This window comes from Gorilla gorilla, chromosome 11, assembly GCF_029281585.2.
Source record: "Gorilla gorilla gorilla isolate KB3781 chromosome 11, NHGRI_mGorGor1-v2.1_pri, whole genome shotgun sequence".
Taxonomy (NCBI): Eukaryota; Metazoa; Chordata; class Mammalia; order Primates; family Hominidae; genus Gorilla; species Gorilla gorilla.
The window spans coordinates 145,024,653-145,041,802 of NC_073235.2; the positions used below are offsets into that span (position 1 = coordinate 145,024,653).

The 17,150-nt window shown below is 43.3% G+C and overlaps 1 long non-coding RNA gene across 28 annotated transcripts in view; it reads left to right on the top strand.

Annotated features, from left to right (window-relative positions):
• The window catches only part of LOC129532022 (uncharacterized), a 369,252-nt gene that overhangs the window by 25,072 nt on the left and 327,030 nt on the right, over nucleotides 1–17,150 (top strand). For 19 of the 28 annotated variants that reach the window (XR_010129772.1, XR_010129757.1, XR_010129763.1 and 16 more), the window contains exons 3-9: nucleotides 1,123–1,226; nucleotides 2,666–2,715; nucleotides 5,390–5,482; nucleotides 11,328–11,543; nucleotides 12,427–12,492; nucleotides 14,641–14,699; nucleotides 15,790–16,320. This is a non-coding gene — a long non-coding RNA (uncharacterized lncRNA). Of the gene's footprint in view, nucleotides 1–1,122; nucleotides 1,227–2,448; nucleotides 2,559–2,665; nucleotides 2,716–4,455; nucleotides 5,483–7,896; nucleotides 8,029–11,327; nucleotides 11,544–11,827; nucleotides 11,982–12,426; nucleotides 12,493–14,640; nucleotides 14,700–15,789; nucleotides 16,321–17,150 lie in introns of all 28 variants that reach the window. The other 9 variants (XR_010129748.1, XR_010129747.1, XR_010129745.1 and 6 more) reach the window with 7 other exon arrangements.

Here is a 17,150-nt window from a genome sequence, read left to right on the forward strand (position 1 = left end):
ATCAATGATAACAAACTGGTGTAAGACTAAATATAAAATACAAACATCAACACATTTCCATAAATTGCTGTTATAATGTCCGCCACAAAAAGTTCAGTTGTTTGTATGTTTTTCAAATGTGCTTTGCTTGTCTTGATGATTTACATCTGTTGGCACTGCTGTTTAAGTCTGTTCTGACAGTGAGAAAGTGACTCATTTGGCAAAGTCAGCTGTTTTTTACTAAAAGTGAATACTGGTGAGTGGAAAGGGGCTTGTATACAATTTTCTTGTCAAAGAACGATGACCAGCAAATAAGCAATTTTAGTTCCTTGGATTTGAGCACCACTCTCGCATGCCTCCACCAACCAGCTTGTCTCCACAGAGCTTCCTTCCTCACTTTACACTGAAAATCTGTTATCAGTGTGTGGAAAATAAAAATTTTACACATCTTTAGTTTTGAGGATGTGGATTACTATTTACAGGTTTTTTTATTCTGTAAGGAAGACATTTTTTTAAAAAGTAAAAGGTGTTCCCATTGTTTAGTTATTGCCTTTTGATTTTCTTGTTTCACAAAGAACAGCTTTTAATTAAATGTATTTAAATAGTAAAAATATACATGTCACTTCACCTGGTTCCAGTTAAATGTGTTAACAGTTTATGTGATTGGTGCTTAATAAAAACATGTTCAGTGCAGTAATAATTAACTTCAGTTAAACCCTTAAACATATAGGGAGTAAACAGAAATGTTGAGTGGTTACTCAGCATGGAGTAAGGGATACATCAAGTCATTGGTCAGTATTGGGTATCATCATGTTCTTACCATCTTTTTTCTGGAGTTTTAATAGTTGTTTTTTAAAAAATCTCTGTTTTAATAAGCCATTTTGATGTTTGAAACTACCTTGGATAAGCATATCAAGACCCTTCAGAGATTCTAAAACATGTTCAGCACTTTCTGGTACAATATTCTCAAAGAACCAGGATACATCTTATTTCTCAAAATGAAACAAAAATGTATTAGACATTACCCCTGTGATTTCAAGCCCACAGTCTGTCACTTTGAAGTATTTGTATCCTTTTACAAAAGAAAAGCCAAATGAAGATCTCCCTGAAAAAATATTTTAATAGAATATGTCTTTATTTCAGTATCTTAAATAGCGAAGATGGAGAAATATTCAATAATGAAGAGCATGAATATGCATCCAAAAAAAGGAAAAAGGACCATTTTAGAAATGACACAAATACTCAAAGTAAGATCATTCTCATTAATTTTATTTTACTTGTTATGTTGAAATACTAAATTACTCTGACAATGCTATCTTATGAAATAAAAGGTGATACAACTATGTAAATAACAGCCCAGTATCCAGCATTGCCTACATATTTAGTGATCAAACTTTTTGCAGCCCAACGTTTCAGTGGGTAAGATGTGCAAAAACAAAATAAGAGATAGCAAAACCCACAAAACAGCCCATGAATCTGAATGCTTGGATTATGGTCATGAATTCAGCTCAATCTTGAGCAGTGAGGCCAAACTGAGAGGTGTCCTGACTTGAGTTTCGAAGTCACTGAAGATTCACAGCAGGAGACAGACATTCAGAGCTGGAGTTTAGAATGTTAGATGGCAGCAGGGGAAGGCTGGAGGTGGGACCTATCTGTGAGAGGGCATAGAGTTCTATCATGCAGCATATCTGTGAGTTACCAAGACACATGTTAATGTATAGTAGGCTCCCTTACCTCAGGGGATAGACCTCCAGTGGATGCCTGAAACTGTGGATACTACCAAACCTTATGGATACTATGTTTTTTTTTCTGTATATACACACTTATAATAAAGTGTAATTTATAAATTAGGTGCAGTAAGAGATTAACGAGAATAATAATAAAATGAAACAGTTATAGCAAGATGGCCACCATCACTGCTCTTGAATTTTGGGGCTATTATGAAGTGCAATAAGGGTTCTTTAAACACAAGCACTGTGATATCTCAACAGGTGATCTGATAACCAAGACGGCTACTGAGTGACCAAGGGGCGGGTAGTGTAGGACTCGCTTGACAAAGGGAGGATTTGCATCCCAGGCAGGACAGAGCAGGACGGTGTGAGATTTCATGACACCACTCAGAATGGCACACAATTTAAAACTTATGAATGGTTTATTTCTGGAATTTTCCACTTAATGTTTTCAAACCAAAGCTGACTGTGGGTAATTGAAACTGTAGAAGATGAAACTGTGAATATGGGGGGACTACTTTATGAAGAAGATAGGGTCACATGGAGAATACAGTTAGTGTGATTCTTGAAACTTTTAAGATTTATCTGAAAAATTTGTTTCTATGGAGTACTATACACAGCAACAGAAGAATAGAACTTTTTATCAGGGTACATAGGAATGTAGTAATGTAATTGCATTTTATAATCATTTATGTCTTCATATGGCTTCAGTCATTAATAATACTAATTTTCTTCTAAGTTACTAGGACTTGGTACTGTCTGAAATCATTGTTCATATCTTAAACTGATTAAAGAAACAAAGCAATTCTGTTTGCATTCAACCAAGTAAAAGCATTTCTTGTCAATATAGTAAGTCAGATAATTTTGTTAATATGTCCAATTATTTAAATTCCTTTAAAATCTTCATTTTGAAATGATTTGCCAGATTTTAAAAACAAAGGTAATTTTTATTCTAGGTTTTTATCGTGAAAAATGGATCTATGTCCATAAAGAAAGCACAAAAGAAGTAAGTATTCTATTATAAATAAGAGAGTATCTTGTATTGTTTCTGTTGAATATGGAGTCACATTAAATAAATGTATTAATAAAGTTGCATAAAACACATTTCTTTTGCAATATCAGATCTATGGTTCACATTCTGACAGATAATAGCATATGAGGAGCTTTTGAGGCAGTGATTCTCCATTGTGTGTGCTTGCATGTGGTGTGTGGCTGTGTATTTGTGCACACATTGGTGTGTGTTGTGTGTATGGTGTATGTGTGTTGTATGTATGGTGTGTATGTATGGTTGTGCATGTATTTGTGCACACATTGGTGTGTGGGATGTATGGTGTGTGGTGGCATGTGGTATATGTGTGCAGTGTGTGGTTCCTGCCTACCTGTACATATCTGAGTCAACAGCAGGGCTATTTAAACCAAGCATGGACTCCTGCAGTCATACACATTTTCTCTGTGTTAGCATGAACCCCTGATGCTGATGGGAGTGTGTCCTCCCTGTGGCGTGTTTTGGAGGGCAGGGCATCTGTGAGCCCTCTAATTCCACATAAAGAGTGGCTAACATGAAATTAGTAATTGGGTTGGGTTTGTGCAGAGCCATGTGAACTCTTTCCCTGCCTTTCTTTTGCCAAGTTGGGCTAAAGCTTTTTCATGAGCCATAAAACAAACCAGAGAGCTTCAAGCTGTTTCCTGTTTCTTTACTAGGATCCGGGAAGTTGAGTTCCTTTTATAGTCCTAGAAACTCTGCATTTGCTTTACTTTGCAACAATTGGGGAAAATAATTTAGGGAATTACTGTCTATCATGTTATTTCAGGGTAAGTTAAATATTCCAGAAATGTTTGTAGATGCTCTGAAACTAGTCCAGCTTCCAAGAAACTGAAGGATTAGATTCTGAGAAAGAAAACTTAATCTGTTTGGTTGTGGTTAGTGGGTATAGAATGAATCAGATCCTTAATATACACTCGAATACACCATTAGACGATTATTTGACAGAATCTAACCTAGTTTGTAAAAAACAAAATTTAGTGCTCATGAAAGACCATTAAATATTTCATCTGCTCTGTTGCCATACTGATTACAGAACAGAGGATCCCATCCAAGCTAGCATATGCAGGAGAGGAGGATCTTATTGTGAGGCTGTGGGGATGCTCCCTGGAATCCTAGGAACCAGGACCTAACAAGGCTGAGAGGGACCAGAACTAGGACTGGGTGCTGGTGTCCCTGCACCACGTCATGTCTCCACACCCTCACCTGGTATAGAGCAAGTGCCTGCTGCCTGTCCATGCTGGCTGGTGTCTCACCGCTTCCGAGGTTACGTGCTGTGGTTCTAGGTCCAGACATGCTCTTTGTGGTCTGCTCTGTGAATCAGATTTAATTTCCGTTTGTGAGATGGGTGGTGACCTTGGAAAGTGTCTGCTACACCATCGTGTGGAATATCAGCTGTGATGGATTTCAGATTATAATCTATATCAAAATGAGTGTTTCCTTTCCCCAGAGTTCCCAGGAAAATGTTTTCCACATAGCAGGCACTCAGTCAACATATTTGGATGTTTTAAATGAGTATATTTTGCTGAGTTGTGCACCCGTCAGGGCGATTGGGGTTGACGCACAGAAGCACATGAGCCTCTGAGTGTATCGGCTGTTAGAGACAAAGGTGCTATGACTCCAGCTGCTTTCTCTAGGACATCTCAAGTCACCTGTTTGGAATCTGAGAGCAATCATCTCATGTTTTCTATTATTGTTTTCCAGCTTACTTATCTCTACAACTTTGACCTGAAAATCTGTAGATTTTACATATTTCAAATATGGAGGATGAAGATGGAGTTTAAAATGACTTCTGAAACCTAATGTGCTAATCTATACAAACCAATACAGGATAAGGGTATATCATGGAAGAAAAACATCTAAGAGAATAGCAGCAGTGTTTACAGTACTGAAAATAAACTGTTTCATTTTCTTCCTTCGGTTCTTGGACCTGTGGGTCTAAGCACCAGTTTTTTTGGTGTGTTGGGTTCCTGGCGTCCGTGCTCCCAGCCTGAAAGCTGCCCATGGTCACATCCAGCACTTGCCTTCAGCCCTCTCCATCCCAGTGCTGGTTTTCAGAGGCACCTTCTTGCTACCGAAGCGCCTCTCCCAGCCCTGATCCTTGTGGTTGAGCATACTTCCAGCCTGGGCAGTGCATGGCTGCTCTGGAGAGAAATCCCATGTTATACTTCAAACTCGGGCAGTGCATGCCTCCCCTGCAGAGAAATCCTGTGTTTCAAGTAGATATTTATAACACCTACATCCTTACAATGCAGTTAATCAGATGACTTATGTATTTTTAGTTGCGTAGCCTAGAATGAATCCAGTTTTTTTATGATCTTAGCTTTAACGTCGTCCACACCCCAGTTTGTCCCCAACAAAACAAACCAGCAAGATATTTAATAAATATTTGTCTTTGTCATTACTTCAGCAGGTTGTAAAAAATGTCAGTTAACGGTGTCTCAGGTATACATAAACAGCTTAAATTATTAGCATTGCTACAATTTTACTATACTCTCATCTAAATCTAAAATCAGTCTTCAAAATAAAAACAAATTGTCCTTTGCCAAAAATTTTTTTAATTGCACAATTAATTGACATTAACTGCCAATTCTTTTTGGCTAATTGACTTATTTTAACTTCTGTGTTGCTCTTCCAGAGGCATGGCTATTGCACCTTGGGAGAAGCCTTTAATCGGTTAGACTTCTCAAGTGCAATTCAAGATACCCGAAGGTTCAATTATGTGGTCAAAGTAAGTGTTCTATTTCAAAAACTACTTTGATGACTCTTTTGAGCTACTATATTTTGAAGATTGTAAGTGTACAACGTTTAAGATGCTTTTGGCAGCTTGAAGGTGTGCCTGTTTGCTGTGTATTAATCGAAAAACAAGGGAACAAGTTCAGGAGAAAACAGTGAGGTTGGAGGATTTCTCCAGTATTGGTGGCAGAGGTTGCAGAGCCTCAGTGGGAGCAAACACTCATCTGCCCTGTGGCTCTGTGGTTGCTGAGGATGCCACAAGGTGGTCCCTTGGGGGTTGTACCATGTACCTACATACTGTGTCAGTGATAGAAAGGTCGTGGGATCTTTACCTGATGATTTCACGAATGTTTTCCTTCGTGTTTTTCACAAGGAATGAGGCTTGTGTCACAGAGGAAGAAATAGCTAATAGAAAACGGGAATTTCATACAAAATAGAATTCCACAAAAGCCTTATTGCATTAATGATACCCTTTTGGAAGAAATTTTTATCTTGGGCCACACTCAAAAAGAAAGGATCTTAGCCATATATTCCATTTATTGTTTGCTTTTGTCCAAAGATTAATTACTATGTGGTTTATGCACCTTCATTCTATTATGGATAAAATAGAAGCTATAGTTTATGAAGCTATTAATTTTGTGTTTCTAATGGTTCTGTGAGACATTGGAAAAATGTTTCTTTTAATTGCTTTTAGGCATTTGAAAGTGCTACTGGGAGGACAGAAAATTTAGGGAGTTAAATAATTGTAAGCTTTAGATAATGTTATTTGTTCAGTTTGGTTCTGAGCAGAATTTCCAGGGCTGCTGATGTAACTACTACTTACAACTCCTGTTGTGCTCCATGCTTCACTGAAGCCCAGCCACCACGTGCAGGCTGGACTTGCCCGGTGTTTTCTGAGTCCTCCTTTAGATATTTACACACTGGCCAGCAGGGTGTTCTCGATAGGTACCTTTCTTATAGATGATGAAACGCAGATTTGACTCAGCCTTGTGGAAATTTTCAGGACTTAAGTAGCTGGGAAAAACATCAGCAGAGAGGTCTGTTTAGCAGTAACTATTTCTCCATGTAGCTCTCTGATAGTTCAGACCATACTGAGTTGCTTTATAGTAGCAATTCTTGACCATCTGTCTACATAAAAGGATTTAATTCCTGGTGTGAGTGAGAGAGTAGGATGGAGCACAGGAGGAAGTCATTGGCTCCTGGTGGTTTCTGTGCTCGGTGCCCTGCTCTCTCATCTTTGGTCACTGACTCTGGAGAAGGTGGGAGTATTCTGTGCTTTGTCAGAGGGGGAATCCATAGACCAGGACCAGCATTTTATCAGTTTCAGTCATTTGGACGACTGCATAATTTTTTTTTTGTCTGTGTACCACATACTACTATAATTTGCTGGGTAGCTTTTCTTCAAATTTACTTTTTTAAACAGAAATACCTACTTTAGCCTCATCCTAAACACTAATACCTGTGAAATGGTAAATTTTCTGTTGGTCGTTTGTCTAGTACATATAAAATAAATGCATAACTATAAAAATTAAAATGTGCTGTGCACTCATGTACCAACTAAACTTACCTTGCAACCCTCTTGAGAAGGGCTGTGTTTCTCCAAACCACCTCTCAGAGGTGAAGCGAGGGAACTGGTGAGCTTAGGAAGCAAAAGGGCTGCATTGTTGCATGGCTGTCCCGGCACCCTCAGAGGTCTGTGCATCTCTGTTGATTGCTGCCTTCTAAGCAGGGCCTTGCTTGGCTCATCTGTGCTCCTGCTCTGTGGGAATCCCACCTTCCCTCTCCTGCAGTCGCTCTGGACCTTGCACACCATTCTTCACAAGTCCAGCAAAGTTACCTCTAAAAAGTGATTTGCTCATGCTTACCTTCTGCTAAAAACAAAAACAAGAAGCAGCCTTTGTGACTGTGGTAAAGCCTGAACCTGTGTCTTGCCTTGGATTGGGCTCCTCCATGTCCCCATCCCAATTCTTGCCCTCCCTGGCCCATGCCCAGTGCCCTCTTCTGTTGGCTTTCTTTCAGTGTGTGCTATTTTTTTTTTTACTTTATCATATGCATTTATCATACATACTGTGCAGGTATTTGGTATTTTTTTTGCTGTTTTAAATGTTTATAGCAACACTTACTACAACAACTGAGAGGATTGTCTTGCAGTTCTACTAAATAATTTGATTTTCCATAATTTAGGCTAAGTTGTCCGTAATGTCACGCAGTATTATTAGAATACCTATAAATAAGAAATGTAGAAGCATTTTTTAAAAATGCTTGATAAAAGGTTGCCTCAGGGACCTGCAGAACTGAGCTCTGTCTGAGCCAGTTTCCATCCAGGCACTGCGCATCCATCCAGAGGGGCACTGCCTCAGGTTGCTCGCTATTCACTGCCTTCTCAAGCAGACCCTTGTCTCCTTCTAGGCCCTCACAATCCAGTGGAGGCGACGAAACTCATCTGCCTCTGTCCCTCTGGGCACGCCTCATGCCAGGTGCATCTGTGGACAGGGGCCATGCTCCTGGGCTTCCAAAGTTGGAGAAAGCTGCCAGGCTCAGGTGGATACATCACAGCAGCTGCTGCCCTCTGAACACAGTGACAAAAGAACACTCTGGGCCTGGAGCCCTGGTCTGGGGCATTGGGCAAGGCTGTTGCACTTCTCTGATCCCATTTCCCCATCTGGGAAGTGCGCTGATTGTATCTCCCTGTGGGCACTGAGGGCTCAGTGTTAGTTTGAGAGCCAGCATCTGGGGTTTGGGCTGTAATTCCCCGTCAGCCCCATAGCTGCGGGGAACCAGGGACTTTGTTGGGATTGCCCTAGGCATCAGTTTAGCTTCCTGCCCGTGGCTTGGGCTCAGCACCTGAAGTAGTCTAGGGGGTAGGTGGTCCTGGTGGGGGCTGGGGCTTTTACCCAGACTGAGGTCACACCCAGAGCCAGAAGTCTTGGTGCCTGCTCTGGGCAAAGGTGCCAGCCTGTGCGACAAGAGCGAAACTCCGTCTCCAAAACAAAAACAAAAAAGCTTGCATCATTTCAAGGGGCTCACACCTCTCTAAGGGCCTGGTAATTGGCTGGCTCTGGCCTGCATCTGGCCCCGAGGGTGTAGGTAACACCCCACCTTACCTGGTTTCTTCCTGCCAGGGCCAATCTTCAGACCTCAGGACTTTGCAGCCTATCCCACCTCCCCTCTGGCAAGCCTTGAGCCCTTGTGGGTCCAGCACTTTTTCCAGGCTGTCTCCTGGTTGTCCTTCTGCCTCGAGGCCTGGCTCATGCTGCTCCCCCTCCCACTCTCCAAGACCCACAAGGACCACTCCACACCCAGCTCAGCCCCATCCCCTCAGATAGTCCTTTCTCTTTCCTCAGGTGGCCAGGTGCATATCTTGGTGTGAGGACCTTCACTGTATCTGGGAATGCCTACTGGTTACCTCGGTAACAGAGAACAAGGCATTTACCTGATATGAGTGTCTTGGTTCACTGTCTACATGGCTAGGGAGGGAATCAATAATAGGCTTTTCACTTGCTGCTAGGGCCAGTCCTCCTGGCCCCATGGCTCTAGGGATGGAGGACGCTGCAGGAGATGCACTGCTCACTTCCCAGCTGAGGACTGTGGGTCATCTCAGGGCAATTTCACAGTCCCCACATGCCCCACCCCCTCAGCTCTGCAAATACCAAGCAGTGCAGCCTGCCTAGGGGATGATGGGCTCGGGAGTGCCCAGGTAGTGCCCAGAATGCCCTTGGCAGGCCCCTCACCTAGCTGCTTCCACAGCTCTGTAGCAAGAGTTCTAACCTTTTTTGACCGTGAAGCCTGCTGAGAATAAGAGCTGTGGACTGTTTTCCCAGAAAGGCATGTACATGCTCCCCACACAAAACCTTTCATCGTGGCCAAGCACAGTGGCTCATGTAATCCCAGAACTTTGGGAGGCGGAGCCAGTCGGATCACCTGAGGTCAGGAGTTCAAGACCAGCCTGCCCAACATGGCGAAACCCTGTCTCTATTAAAAATACAAAAAATTAGCCAGGTGTGGTGGCAGCCACCTGTAATCCCAGCTACTCCAGAGGCTGAGGCAGGAGAATCACTTGAACCTGGGAGGCGCAGGTTGTAGTGTGGTGAGATCACGCCACTGCACTCCAGCCTGGGCGACAGGAGCGAAACTCTGTCTCAAAAAACAAAACAAAACAAAACCTTTCATCCTTTCAGGGGGCTCACACCTCCCTAAGGGCCCAGTAATTAAACACTTTGGGCCTGAGGGTGAGAAACTTTGTCTCAGTTCTTCCCCGAGTGATCAGCCCAGGGGTAAGGAAGGAGAAGCCAGAAAGCAGGACCCATGAGAAGGGCCCCCTCCTGGAGTTTGAGGCCCACTCCCTCCTGCCCCTGCCTCTCCTCTGCCCAGGACTCCTCCCTGCTCTGCCCCACTCCTGGGGCCATAACCATGGGGAGCTGTGGTTTTCTACAGGCCCCTGGGCACAAAGTGGGCAGGCTAACCTGGAGGTGATCAGAGTAACATGGCAGGAAGTGAGGGGGAAAGCCACCCTGGAACTGCGCCTCTCTGCCCCCTGACGTCACTGGCGTGCACTCCTCCCTCCCCTCACTCAGGCAGTGGCATGAGTTCCATGTGAGCGCTGTCCTGCTCCCTCTGCTGCGTCTTTTTTTTCTTGGGGCTGCCATAACACTTTCCCTTCCCCAGCCCTGCCAACCTGGTGGGACATTGGGCTTCCCTCTCACAGGGTCCTGGGGACAGGCCCATCCTTTATCATACCCACAGAGAGACCGTTTTTTTCTTCAGGACCTGGGGAGCAGCCAGGTTCCATGAGTTAAATGCAGATCTGAACCAAGCTGGGATTGGGGTATACACTCTCCTCTACTGAAAAGTAGCTAGGGATTCCAACTAGGTGAGAAGGAGAGTGGGGCAGAGCCAGACCAGACAAGGACTGATCACCTGGAAGAAGCCTGCCATCAAAGGTCTTGGCAAATGCTGGGTGCAGTGGCTTACTCCTGTAATACCAGCACTTTGCGGGGCTGAGACAGGTGGACTACTTGAGGCAAGGAGTTCGAGTCCAGCCTGGGCAACATGGCAAAACCGCATCTCTACTAGAAATACAAAAATTAGCTAGGCATGCTACACTCCTGTAATCCCAGCTACTCAGGAGACTGAGGCAGGAGAATCCCTTGAACTGGGGAGGCAGAGGTCGGAGTGAGCCAAGATTGTGGCCCTGCACTCCAGTCTGGGAGACAGAGTGAAACTGGCCTCAAAAAAAAAAAAAAAAGAATATGGCCTTGGCAGAGAGGGGCCAGCCCAGCAGTGCCTTCCCTTGGGTTTCTCCTGGGTAGGCCTCTGCCATGAGGAGGTGCTTCCTTCTGCCTGTCCATGGCCCACAGCAATGGAATGTCTGCTTCTGGGGGTTGGGTGGGAGACTGCTGGCAGAACTGGAAACCTTCAGTTGGGGTTTTTTTGTTTTGTTTTGTTTTCGAGATGGAGCATCGCTCTGTCACCCAGGCTGGAGTGCAGTGGTGGAATCTCAGTTCACTGCAACCTCCGCCCCCCTGGGTTCAAACAATTCTCCTGTCTCAGCCTCCTGAGTAGCTGAGATTACAGGCATGTGCCACCATGCCTGGCTAGTTTTTGTGTTTTTTGTATAGATGGCATTTCACCATGTTGGCTGGGCTGGTCTCGAACTCCTGACCTCAAGTGATCCACCCACCTCGGCCTCCCAAAGTGCTGGGATTACAGGCATGAGCCACTGAGCCCAGCCCCTTCAGGGGGGTTTTGAGGCTTCACTACAATACTAGTTTCCTGTGGCTGCTGCAACAAATTACCACACACTTAGTGACTTAAAACAACCAAAATGTATTCCCTTACAGGTCTGAAGGCCAGAATTCTACAGTAAGTCCTACTGAGTCAAGGTGAGAGCAGGGTCGGTGGCTTCTGAGGCTCTGCGGGAGAATCTGTTTCCTGGCCGTAGAGGTGGCCTGCACTCCTCAGCTTGTGCTGCCCATCTCGAATGACTGGAGTTTCCTGCTTCTGTCACTACACCTCCCACCCTCTCCATCACCTGCTCTGCTCTTATAAGGATCCGAGTGAGTACATCAACCCCAAAAGCCAAAGGCCCTTAACTTCATTATATCTGCAAAGCCCCTTTTGCCATATAAGGTCATGTTCACCAGTTACCGGGATTAGGATATGGGCATCTTGGGGGCATCAGCCTGCTACAGCTAGGCTGCAAAACTGTTACACCCTCCTGGTGTTTCAATGATTGGGAGAAAAAGGGTTGGCATTTTTTGCTTAGGGGTCCCTCTTAAACTTGTATCTGGAAGGTCGGGGGTCCCTGTTAACCTTGTGTTTTTGTTTTTGTTTTTTTGAGGTGGAGTCTTGCTCTGTCATCCAGGCTAGCAGTGGCGTGATCTTGGTTCACTGCAATGTCTGCCTCCTGGGTTCAGGTGATTCTCCTGCCTCAGCCTCCTGAGTAGCTGGGACTACAGGCACCCGCCACCATGCCCTGCTGTTTTGTATTTTTGGTAGGGACGGGGTGGGGGTGGGGTTAGGGGAGGGGGGTTTTGGCTATGTTGCCCTGAGCTCAAAGCGATCCGCCTGCCTCTGCTGCCAAAGTGCTGGGATTACAGGCCTGCACCACTGCACCCGGCTGCTGTAAAGTCTTATTTCACACAGCTGAGACATGTTTTAGGAAGTCTGCTAAAAGACCCCTGGAGACCGCCTCATTGTGACCTCCCTGTTATTGTGTTTAATTTAATTGAACTTTTCTGCCCTCCTGCTTTTCAGCTTCTCTAATAGTCTCCCATTAAACCAATTCTAAGAACCACCAAAAAGGGGAAATTTTTTCTTGAAAGCAGTAAAATGATATGGACTGTTAGAATGTAAAATATATGAAATCAGTCATTATACGTTAGTGCTGCTCTGACATAGGGACGTATTATTGAGAAGCAACTTTTGCTTGATTTTCAGAGAAATGGAATCGTCGTATCGCTGATCTACGTAAACAAACTGAAGAATTGTCTGAAAGAAAATATGGTATGTCTAAACTGGAAAAGTCCTGTAATCTTATGTTCATGGGCGTTTACACAATGGAGTTACTGTTCATCATGGGGGTACTGTGGACAAGCCCAGGGCTGCTGGCGAGTCATGCCATCCTTACACGTTTCTCCTTGTAAGGTGCTTTGTAGTGTCTACACACTTTGTTTCTAGATGGCTGCAAAGCTGAGGAAAAGTTGTATTTCTTTAGTTATTAGTTAGCATTTCTTTTAAACTTTCAGTATGGAGATTGGAAATTTATTTACATATTTATTGCAAAGCCCTAGATCTTAGGGATTTCATTGAATTATTTATTTATTTATTTTTGAGACGGAGCCTCACTCTGTCACCCAGGCTGGAGTGCAGTGGCACGATCTCGGCTCACTGCAACCTCTGCCTCCCGGGTTCAAGCAGTTCTCTGCCTCAGCCTCCCGAGCAGCTAGGATTACAGGCACCAGCCACCACGCCTGGCTGATTTTTGTGTTTTTAGTAGAGACGGGGTTTCATGATCTTGGCTAGGCTGGTCTTGAACTGCTGACCTCCTGATCCACTCACCTCAGCCTCCCAAAGTGCTGGGATTACAGGTGTGAGCCGCCATGCCTGGCCAAATATTATTTTTTTAAATGAATTGTTTCTCTTAGTCTGCTTTGTTAAATTTGGAATTCATCTGGGCGCGGTGGCTCACACCTGTAATCCCAGCACTTTGGGAGGCCAAGGCAGTCAGATATCTAGGTCGGGAGTTCGAGACCAGCCTGACCAACATGGAGAAACCCCGTCTCTACTAAAAATACAACATTAGATGGGTGTGGTGGCGCATGTCTGTAATCCCAGCTATTCGGGAGGCCAAGGCAGGAGAATCGCTTGAACCCAGGAGGCAGAGGTTGCGGTGAGCCGAGGTTGCACCATTGCACTCTAGCCTGGGCAAAAAGAGCAAAACTCCATCTCAAAATAAATAAATAAATAAAATGTTCAGTACTCACCAAGGTGCCCCTATTGTCTCTACTTTTATCTTGATGCATCACTGAATTGATGTTAGATTTCAAATTCATCATTGCCCTGATACTATTCTATCCTGAAGCCACCTTTATATAGTGATGAAAGAAATTAGCAATTTGTTATTATCCTCTCTCTGTTGGTATACATCAAATGCTCACCTAAAAAGAGGAACAACCAGTGGAAAACATGATGTTTTTATTTGGGTGACTATTTACTTGTAACCTACTAGCAAACTATGAAATTGTATGATATGCAGAATTTTAACTGAATTGCTTTAAGTGAACATTTAAACATGATAAACAATATTGATGGTATTTATGTTAATGTACTTAAAATGAACATTTTTCTTCATTATGAGTAATATAACCTACTCCTCAAAACCTAGCACTAAATTTGCTAATGAATTCAATAACATTTCCATAATATTTTTAGTTACATGCTTAAGGTTCTCTTAGTGTTTCTCCCACTTTTTAATAGCTTATGCCTTTTTCACCTTTGGTTTTTTTTTGGTTCATTTTAAAGCAAAAACCTCACAACATGTGATATCTGGAAACACTGTAACCTAGTGGTAAGACCATAGGCCCTGGGGACACAGGCTGGCCACGTCTCTTCTCCTGTCTGAGCTTTAGTATCCTCTTTTGTGGTCATGAGAACTGAAGATCTGTCCCGAAGATTTGATAAGATAATAAAGTGCTTCACATAATACCAGACATATAAATACACAGTAAATGCTTCCTCCTTATATTTTTATTGATTGATTGATTGAGACAGAATCCTGCTCTCTTGCCCAGGCTGGAATGCAGTGGCGTGATAATGGTTTCTGCAACCTCCACCTCCTGGGTTCAGGCAATTCTCCTGCCTCAGCCTCCCGAGTAGCTGGGATTACAGGTGCCTGCCACCATGCCCAGCTAATTATTGTACTTTTAGTACAGACGTGGTTTTACCATGTTGGCCAGGCTGGTCTCGAACTCCTGACCTCATGATCTGCCTGCCTCGGCCTCCCAAACTGCTGGGATTACAGGTGTGAGCCACTGTACCCAGCCTGTCTTTTCTCTTCACACCCGCAGTTCATGATGAAATATTAAATATGTACTAGTGGATATTACTTTGCTGAATATTGCCTAGTGGATATTAAGTATTCTCACCTTTCAGACATGAACTTATGAATTCAACAGGTGAAGATTTACAACTTGATAAATCAGCTTTGTGAGGTACGTCTTCAGTCTTAAGTCAGATTAGAAGATTATGTGAGGTAATTAACACTTAACATTGATTTAATGGTAGCTTCCACATGAAATAGTATGCCTCTAAGTATTAATTATGTCCTAAGACAGGAGAATTCATGTTGTCAAAATTCTCATACTCTCTAGAACAATAAACTCATTTTCTTTTTATTAGTAAATATTGCATTTATGGGTAGACAAAACTGAACGAACAATATTTGTTCTACTTTTGAGATGCAAGATTCATCTGGCATAATGCATTGAACAGGTTATTATTGAAGTCTACACCAGTCAACTGAATAAGCATTCATCAAATGCCCATGATATGCAGGGCATAAGTTTTCTTTTAGAGTATGGAACCATGCATATTATCTTTTAATTAGATGATTTAGTTAGATATGTTTTTAAATAACTAGAAATATAATTGATTTTCTTGTTTTGGCTCTGGAGTGGAGTGGGGACGAAACAGAATGGATCCACACTGTTTAGATTTACTAAAATGGAAGGACTGCAGCAAGATCATATCCCTAGTCTCCCCATAGCAAATGTCACCTGCTAGCTGTTTTTTTTTTTTTTTTTTTTGGAGGTTGAAGTTTTGTTCTGTCGCCCACGCTGGAGTGCAGTGGTATGATCTCAGCTCATGGCAAGCTCACCTCCTGGGTTCAAGCAATTCTCCCTGCCTCAGCCTCCTAAGTAGCTGGGATTACAGGCCTCTGCCACCACGCCTGCCTAATTTTTGTATTTGTAGTAGAGTTGGGGTTTCACCATGTTGGCCAGGCTGGCCTTGAACTCCTGACTTCAGGAGATTCACCTGCCTCAGCCTCCCAAAGTGCTTGGGATTATGAGTGTGTCACTGCACTTGGATTTAATGGGATATTTCACTACAGACTTTGGTAAACAGAATATTAGCATTTTTGGTGTTCTTTTTATTTTACTCATACTACTTTTCTTTGGACTCAATCACAATAACAGAATTAAAGATCAAAGTGTAAAAGTTAAAGACCAGTACAGATTCAATAATTATTCTTTTCTACATACTGTGTTTAAATGATATCCCTTTTTCTTTTTGTTCTTATAGCTCAAGCTGTAAAAGCCAAAGGTCCGGTGATAATCCCATACCCTTTTTTCCAGTCTCATGTTGAAGATTTTTATGTAGAAGGCCTTCCCAAAGGAATTTTTTTTTTTGTTTTTTTTTTTTGAGATGGAGTTTTCACTCTTATCGCCCAGGCTGGGGTGCAATGGTGCAACCTTGCTGGTCACTGCAACCTCTGCCTCCTGGGTTCAAGAAATTCTCCTGCCTTAGCCTCCCAAGTCGCTGGGATTACAGGTGCCCACCACCACACCAGGCTAATTTTTGTATTTTTAGTGGAGATGGGGTTTCACCATGTTGGCCGGGCCAGTCTTGAACTCCTGACGTCAAGTGATCTTCCCGCCTCGACTCCTGACATCAAGTGATCTTCCCGCCTCGGCCTTCCAGAGTGCTGAGATTACAGATGTGAACCCATGCCTGGCCAGGAATTTTGTTTTTTAGGAAGGCTTTCTACTAATGGAATTCCTGGCCTTGAGAGGATGTTACTTTCGAAGGAAAGGATTTTTTTGTTATTAAAAGGTAAGATTCCTGGATTCTTATTGGACTGTTATCTCTGTTATGAGTAATCCATCTTTAGTCATTCACCACTAGGGTTGTATTTAATTAAGTCTGAGTTATTTTATGGTGGTTTTGTTTTGTTTTGTTTTGTTTTTACCGAATTTTGTTCTCATTGCCGTGGCTTGAGGGCAATGATGTGATCTCAGGTCACCACATTCTCTGCCTTCCAGGTTCAAGCAATTCTCCTGCCTCAGCCTCCTGAGTAGCTGGATTTACAGGCATGCGCCACCATGCCTGGCTAATTTTTTGTATTTTTAGTAGAGATGGTGTTTCACCATGTTGACCAGGCTGGTCTAGAACTCCTGACCTTGGGTGATCCACCCGCCTTGGCCTCCCAAAGTGCTGGGATTACAGGCATGAGCCACTGCACCCAGCCTGGGCCTGCTTCTTTCTCTTTTTCTTTTTTTTTCATTAGCAGCTTAAAATTGGTGCCTTATTCAGACACAAGCAAAAGGACATTAACCCAGCTTTGGAAATAGGTGAGAGCCCATCTATGATTTTCCTAGTTTCTCCTCCCCCTTTGCTTTTTGCTCTCTTGTTAGTATATTAATTGTTTTCACTCTCTGAATCTTTTTTCCCCATTTCTTTGGCAGACATTTTTACTTGTCTTGGAAGAGTAGGTGAAGAGCTGTTTTTAGGACTCTTTGAAAGGGTACAGTATGGGTGACAGTCTTGGCTAATGGCAACATCCAGGGAGCTGGGGTCAGCGTGAGCTGGAATCAGTTCAAATTAGCAAAGCACTGGCACTCAGTGGCAGGAATACAAGTGACTGCAAAGTGTTAAACACATCT